Below are 7,500 nucleotides of genomic sequence, written 5' to 3' on the forward strand. Positions count from 1 at the left end.
AGCATTAAATTTCCTTTACTTTCATTCTTTGAATTCAGTCTAGTTAATGTAGATATGCGAGTGCAACCAGGTGTATACAGTGGGAAAAAAAAAAAAAAAACTAAAACAAATAAATATGCAAATATTTATGTGCTAACCTGCGCAACACAGGCTTAGACTAGCATTAAGTTATTATTATTATTCGTAATGCGGATTCTGTTGAACGTGAGATACATGGTTTTATTTTTATACATCTGTGCAGTAATATGTATATTTAGACAATACAAGCAGAGAGAGAAAATACGACATGGGTTGGAATGGTCTGGTACTCACTGAGGGGGGGACATGGGCTGGAATGGTCTTGGTTAACTTGAAGGGCAATAGCTGGAATGCTCTGGACATGGGGTAGAATTGGACTGATCTCTGTAGATTTGTTATAGTGTAGCTTGGGTCTGGATTAGTCGGTGATAGATTTGACTTTTCATGGGCTAAGTATTAACTGTGGTGGGGCTGAATACTGAAGTTCTCTTTGATGTGTATAGGCCGGGTTAAATTGGGTTGTGCTGGTCTATTCGGACTCAAATGAATGTCGTTTACGTAGATGATAAACGAGCAGTTGCGTGAGGGTTGGTTGGTGCACAAAACCGCTTAATGGGTGGCCAATCTGCATAGCCGTTGATGCGAATGGCGGCGACGGCGGCGGCGACGGGGGCAGTTGTGGTGGTGGTGGTGGTGTTGGTGGTGCGCCTCTCATATCGGTCACTTGCTTTAAATGTTAATTTCGTGTGCAGGACTTTACCGGATGACTTTTACAGTTCCAGAAAACGCATCATGGCGCTATGTCGCCGTAAAAAAAGATGACCAGAAAACAGATCAAACTGCCACTAACTTTACAGTAATTTGTATATAGATGTTATAAATGTGGCTTTATAAAATGTCTAATGAAATTCTGGGTGAGGTACAGCACTTAGTGGTGGTAATGGTTTTGTAGTTAGTTAGTTATTATTATTATTATTATTATTATTATTATTATTATTATTATTATTATTATTATTATTATCATTATTATCATTATTATTATTATTACTATTTGTTATTATTTTATTTATTTCATTATCATTATTGTTATTTTGTTGTTGTAATTATTGTTTTTGCTATTGTTGTTAGTAGTAGTAGTAGTGGTAGCAATAGTAGTGGTAGTAGAAACAGTAGATGTTTTTAACACAAGCTTCAGAAAGGCCGCGGTAATTTCTTTAAGGATCACTGAGCTTTTTCTTGTTTCTGCTAAGTCACTAACGACCAAAGTTGAGGAAATCATCCTCTAATTAGTAGGCAGTTTTCTGTCATCTTTTACTGGATCAGATGACTTTTGTGAAGAGTTTTAGTTCTTAGTCCCCATGCTTTGTCTTCGTGCGCAGATGAAGCTGGAGGTGCATATATCCTTACTGATGCATGCTAACAAGCTCGTACGGGCCAGTTGGTCTGCTGCTGTTTGTTCTTTGTCTTCCTTAGGTGTTATGGTATACAGATTTCTTTTTTCACACACCAGTTTTTAATCATATTTTCGTAGAGTGCAGGTTGCTCCTTATAAATCTTTATACTTCATATTTTCATGATTTCCAAAAAGGCAGTTGCCAGATTTAGTTCCATATCCCGTTCAGTATTGCTTTAGTTTTGTTTTTATTTTCATTCATGTTTTTACTAAGCATAGTTTTCTTCAATTTTATTTAAGAAGTTAATAGTTGTCTGATCATTTTTGGTTAAAAATTTCTTTCATTAAAGTTCTAGTTTTTTGCATGAACGGTGTTATACTAATTTCTTTCCTATTTTCGTATATATAGTTTACTCTCCTGCCAATTTCTCGGCTTTGTACTCTGAGGTTACTAAAAAAATGTTCAGTTGGTTTCGTCTATTTCCTCCTTCAGTATTACCATAGTTTTGAATATATATTTAACAATTTTCATCCTTAACGTCTTGAATTATAGTGTACAATTTTATTTTCACGTTTCCAGACTTTCTGCTTCCTTTCAGTCTATTCAGAAAGTCAATAAAAGCCGCATTCAGTTCCGCCGTCAGTATGACTATAAATAGTTTCGTATCCATGTTATGAAGCCGAGGGGGATGTACTGATCCTTGTCTCGACATCGGCACTAATCTCGAGAACCTCGTGTGATGTTTTGGGCAAATATTACACTTTGCGTCATGCTAATATTTGCTGGCTTTGAATTGATTGCTGAAGGTTGTATTGACTGACTGCCTGAGTTGCAAATGTGTGTGTGAGAGAGAGAGAGAGAGAGAGAGAGAGAGAGAGAGAGAGAGAGAGAGAGAGAGAGAGAGAGAGAGAGAGAGAGAGAGAGAGAGAGAGAGAGAGAGAGAGAGAGAGAGACCTACTTCATACAGGTAAATCACACAAAAATCTGACGTGCATTTTTCTTTTCCTTCCAGGTGAGTGTTGCTGGACGGAAGCCGCGGCACCTCGTCACCCTCGGCCAAGCACCGCCGCTCGTGAGGGATGGAAGGATTTTGTTCCTTCGACACTAATTTGGTGTTTGTGCCCCAGACATCACGCTCCTTTGTTGGGCGTCAGTGTGTGTGTGTGTGTGTGTGTGTGTGTGTGTGTGTGTGTGTGTGATTAGACTTTTATACCCCTATTGCTTGTACATCACATACCCTCGTGACGACCTACTCATGTGATTTGTTCTTTCCTTGTGTCCCTTTCGTGTATCTTTACTACCACAACTGCTACTTTTAATCTTGCTATGTCGTTTACTACTACTACTACTACTACTACTACTACTACTACTACTACTACTACTACTACTACTACTACTACTACTACTACTACTACTACTACTACTACTACTACTACTACTACTACTACTACTACTAACTACAGCTACTACTAATACTACTAATAATAACAAATCAACGGGTCCTGCCAATGACAACCTTAGTTCAAGTTGATTAATACACCAGCAAATAAGTTCAGATTCACTAAGTTACTATCACAAGTCTTGCATCCATTCATAATACGAGTACACAGCAGAAATCTTTCATTTAAGGGCATATCTATCTATCCGTCTGTGTTCCTACCTATTTATCTATATATCTATCTACTCATTTATCTGTTTGTCTGTCTGTATCTCTATCTATCGGTCTATCTATCTATCTATCTGTCTATATGTGTGTGTGTGTGTGTGTGTGTGTTTGTGTGTGTGTGTGTGTGTGTGTCTGGCAGCTGACCGGTACAGGGAAATACCACTTGAATATAGTAAAAGACCAAATAAAAAATTGGTAAATTGGTGAGCGGCGGTGAGCGTGAAGTGAAGTACAGTGTTTGTGGCGGCCGCTCACTGCTCGCCGTGGGGAATGGAGGGAGGCTTGTTCAGTGGTGAGGCCTGGCCCGCTGTGTTTAGGTTGATGCGATTGTGATGCTTCTTTTAGTACTGTGCTTATGTATGCATGCATATCTTGAATGTATACGTTATATATATGTATGAACGTATGTATGTATGCATTCATGCATGCATGTATCAGGCCAGTGGTGTAATGTTTTGTACGCTCTTCTTACCATCAAGAGGTCATTAACTCGAATCCTCGACCGGTAGGGAGAATTTGTCGTTGTAAGCTTTCTGGATGTAGTTGCTGTATATGCAACACAGTGAAAATGTGAAAGGCGTAAATTGAGTTGTGACCTTGTAACAATGTAGCCTCACTGACAAGCTTGCCAAGACTCTCCAACCATCGTGGCGTGTTTTGTAAGCTTAACCACTTTCCCTGATGAGTGGCGGGGTCCCTTAGTCCTGCAGTGAATGAAGAAAAAATGCTCTGTATGTATATGGTGGTGGTGGTGGTGGTGGTGGTGGTGGTGGTGGTGGTGGTGTGTGTGTGTGTGTGTGTGTGTGTGTGTGTGTGTGTGTGTGTGTGTGTGTGTGTGTGTGTGTGTGTGTGTGTGTGTGTGTGTGTGTGTGTGTGTGTGTGAGGGGCAGGTTGGGATCCTCTTGGTGCACGTTTTTGCCTCAGCAGCACCAGTTTCCTCTCTGCTCACGGTGTGTTCAGTCCCTCCATCGTCTTGTGTGGCCGGTGATTAATCATGGCAATTTTTCTTCTGCGGCCTCATTTACCATTGGACCGAAAAAAAAAGTACATAAATCCGTATACATTTTTGAGGAGTGTCGCGCCGGCGCGGCTCACCAGTGTGGTGAGAGGACGCTGGGCCGTGCAGGGCCCTGTGCGAGGTGGGCCGGGAGGCGGGATGTTCTTTAAGTGGGGTGTGTGGCCTGAGGCGAGGGTGGAGGGGCCTAAGGCAGCAGAATGTTTCTTGGCAACCTGGTGCTGGTTGAGGATCGTTGTGCTGCAGCTGTTCATTGCAAAACAGCGTAAGCTCGTCCTGAGATGCTTGATGCCGTGGGTTACAAGGCGGCTGCAGACTGTCAATGAGCCTCGGTGTAAACTGCCTTATGCATATGTATGTCGATTATCATGTGGAGGTTTGGGGGGAGAGGCCGGCTGCCGCAGGGACGGGGGAACGGAGGACCGCTGCTGATGCTATTAAAGGGCTGTACGCGGGGCTTGGATGTGTGTTTACAGTGTGTGTGTGTGTGTGTGTGTGTGTGTGTGTGTGTAAGTGTGTGTGAGGTCAGGTTCTTTGTTCAGGGCAGTTGGCTGCTTAAAGCTTAACAGTTTTAAAGTCCCCATGGGAGCTAATAATCTTGCTACAGCTTGTACTGATCTCATATATTGCACACAATGGTGCTCACGCGGTGTACTTTGGCTGTTCATATGCTAGTGGCTTTATAATCACAGTTAATATAATCAAGTAAACTTAAATGATCACTTTTGTGTTTAGTGTTTTACCTCGATCTTAAATGCTTTATTGTGGTGAAACTGTTAGTTATCAGGCTTTGTGAGGAGATTGTCATTGGATCAGAGGACTTAATACCGAGGCGAAACGCGAAACACAGTAGAAGTAACTGTGGCATTGTCATCAACTGGCTATGATTGTTCCAATGATGGACTCATCAGATTTCCGTATAGCGGACCATACGTACATATGTGTGGGCACACAGACATGTCCCAACAACAGAATTTTATTCATAAAGCAACTATACCTAAGAAAACTCTGACTGTACTTTAGTTTTCTTGAATAACGGACACGGCAGCCAAAGGACAAAGTATTTACTAAACAATATACAATGGAATTAATACTCATGGAAAATTCGAGACCCAAGACATTAGTGATACATTTTTCGGTCTTGTTCGAACCCCGAACCTTCTCCCTTATGTGTATCCTAAAAGGAGTAATAGATGGAATAAATCAACATCTCAGTAATCCAATTTGAGTACGGAGGGTAGGAGTAGATTGGGTGAATAATACCAAGAAAGGGGATAAGGGATATATATATATATATATATATATATATATATATATATATATATATATATATATATATATATATATATATATATATATATATATATATATATATATATATATATATATATATATATATATATATATATATATATATATATATATATATATATATATATATATATATATATATATATATATATATATATATATATATGTGTGTGTGTGTGTGTGTGTGTGTGTAATAATAATAATAATAATAATAATAAACGGTTTATTATTTAGGCAGTTGACAAACTGAAAATGTACATAGGGGATGGGGAAAAACTTAACATTAATCCTAACGGTAAGACTAATCTAGGAGGGAAATACTATCGATTGATGGCTCGCACCATGGTGGAAATCGTGTGTGTGTGTGTGTGTGTGTGTGTGTGTGTGTGTGTGTGTGTTTGTGTGTGTGTGTGTGTGTACAGCCTAAATTTCCATCTGTGATATTACTGCTATAAACTATAAACTTTAAGGTGCGTGTTTCGTCATGATTGCGGCATCATTCTTAGTTCGTATTATTACTACAACATAAATTATTATTTTCTTTCATGAACGTGTACAACAACGTGCGTAGCTCTGTGGGAAAGTCATGCTTGGCTGGAAAGTTAGTTGGATTTGCAGGAGTAGAAAATTGTTGTGTGCATAGATTTTTTTTTATACTCTATGAAGTAAAAGATGCATGAGAATTTAATTGCTTTTTTTTTTTTTAAGAAGATACATTAACTGCAAATTAATTCCTGAAATATTGGATGTTCCTATAAAAAAGTGTGGACAGGTCTTTATATGAAAGGTATACAAACTATTTTCAAAACGTCACGTACTCCATTACATATCTTGTGTGCGGGCAGTGCAGGTATCTCGTGCCCCTGTTCATGGCTGCAATCTTCATGGTACAAAAACACATGAAGCAGAAAGAGAATGACAAACGCATGAATACGTCAGTTGACAATTACTTAAAATCACGTCTTGTGCTGTAGTGTGCGAGACTGGTGGTGGTGGACGGTGACGCGGACCACAACTACAACCCAGACTACGATTCACTGCAACCCACCTTGTGATACGTTTTTTTTCCCTTTCTTATTTATGTTTCCCGTTTTCTAGCTAGAAATGCTAGTTAGTAGTACCAGGTTTATCAGACACCATTATGACGAAACATCAGAGAATACAAGAAATGAAAGTGTGAAAAACCTAGGAACGATCGCATCTGAGGAGCAGAGAAAGCTCTCTCCTTGCAAACCAACATAACAGGAAATTTCGGAGAGCCTTGTGGAGGTCTATCACTTTTCGTAACATTAGTTGATAATCCACTGTAGAAGATACTAAAATTGAGTGTTGAGGGAAGCATGGCATCACTGTCTTCCCTGAGAAGATATTCCAACTCCGTGATCCGATTTTCTCTCCTTCCTGATATTGAAAATCCAACTAACATTTAGGACTTGGCCACATAATCTGTTCAAACCGAATGAATAGGAAGTAAATAGCAAGTTACAGGTAAGTATGAACGCCACTGGAGATTGCTTCCATAAAGCTCCCTGCCTTCTGGCTTGCGACACACATTGACTCTTCTCCGTTTGCATCTGTGATGCATTTCAGTCACCAACATGAAGCCTCACCATCAGCACGCACTTCCTGCTTTTCTTCCTTCACCATCATCTCTCAACTAACCCTACGAAGTATGTTGCTAAATTTACTATCTGAGTCGTCTTCTATAATCAAATGCCTCTTGCTAAAGTGTACATTTTTTTCTTTTCGAAAGTGAAACCTTTACGTACATTCTATCCGGCAACATGTTTTCTGAAAAAAAAGTGAGTATCTGGTGGCAGTATCTGAATTTCTCCCGGCCGTTATATCTCAGAACTAACAAGAAATCGTGAATAGCAGCGTCAGCAGCAACATTCACATGCTCGGCTTGCGGGTCATTACCTGGTTGCCGTGACCGAGGAGACGGGACGCATTTCAAGCGGTTCTTGTGCTCAGAATATTACCTGGACCGGCTCAGCGGCTTCCTCTTTCATGTCACCGTAACACCCTGCATAAGCCCCGCGTGTTAAACGTGGCATTCACCTTAACGCACCTGGGTCATTACGGGAGAAATAGTG

At 40.0% G+C, this 7,500-nt stretch overlaps 1 long non-coding RNA gene across 1 annotated transcript in view; it reads left to right on the top strand.

Annotated features, from left to right (window-relative positions):
• Positions 1-5,361, top strand: part of LOC135104198 (uncharacterized) — an 87,494-nt gene extending 82,133 nt beyond the window's left edge. The window contains exon 3 of the long non-coding RNA XR_010270328.1: positions 2,425-5,361. This is a non-coding gene — a long non-coding RNA (uncharacterized LOC135104198). The remainder of the gene's footprint in view (positions 1-2,424) is intronic.
• Positions 5,362-7,500: the final 2,139 nt, after the last annotated feature.

This window comes from Scylla paramamosain, chromosome 10 (assembly GCF_035594125.1).
Source record: "Scylla paramamosain isolate STU-SP2022 chromosome 10, ASM3559412v1, whole genome shotgun sequence".
NCBI lineage: Eukaryota > Metazoa > Arthropoda > Malacostraca > Decapoda > Portunidae > Scylla > Scylla paramamosain.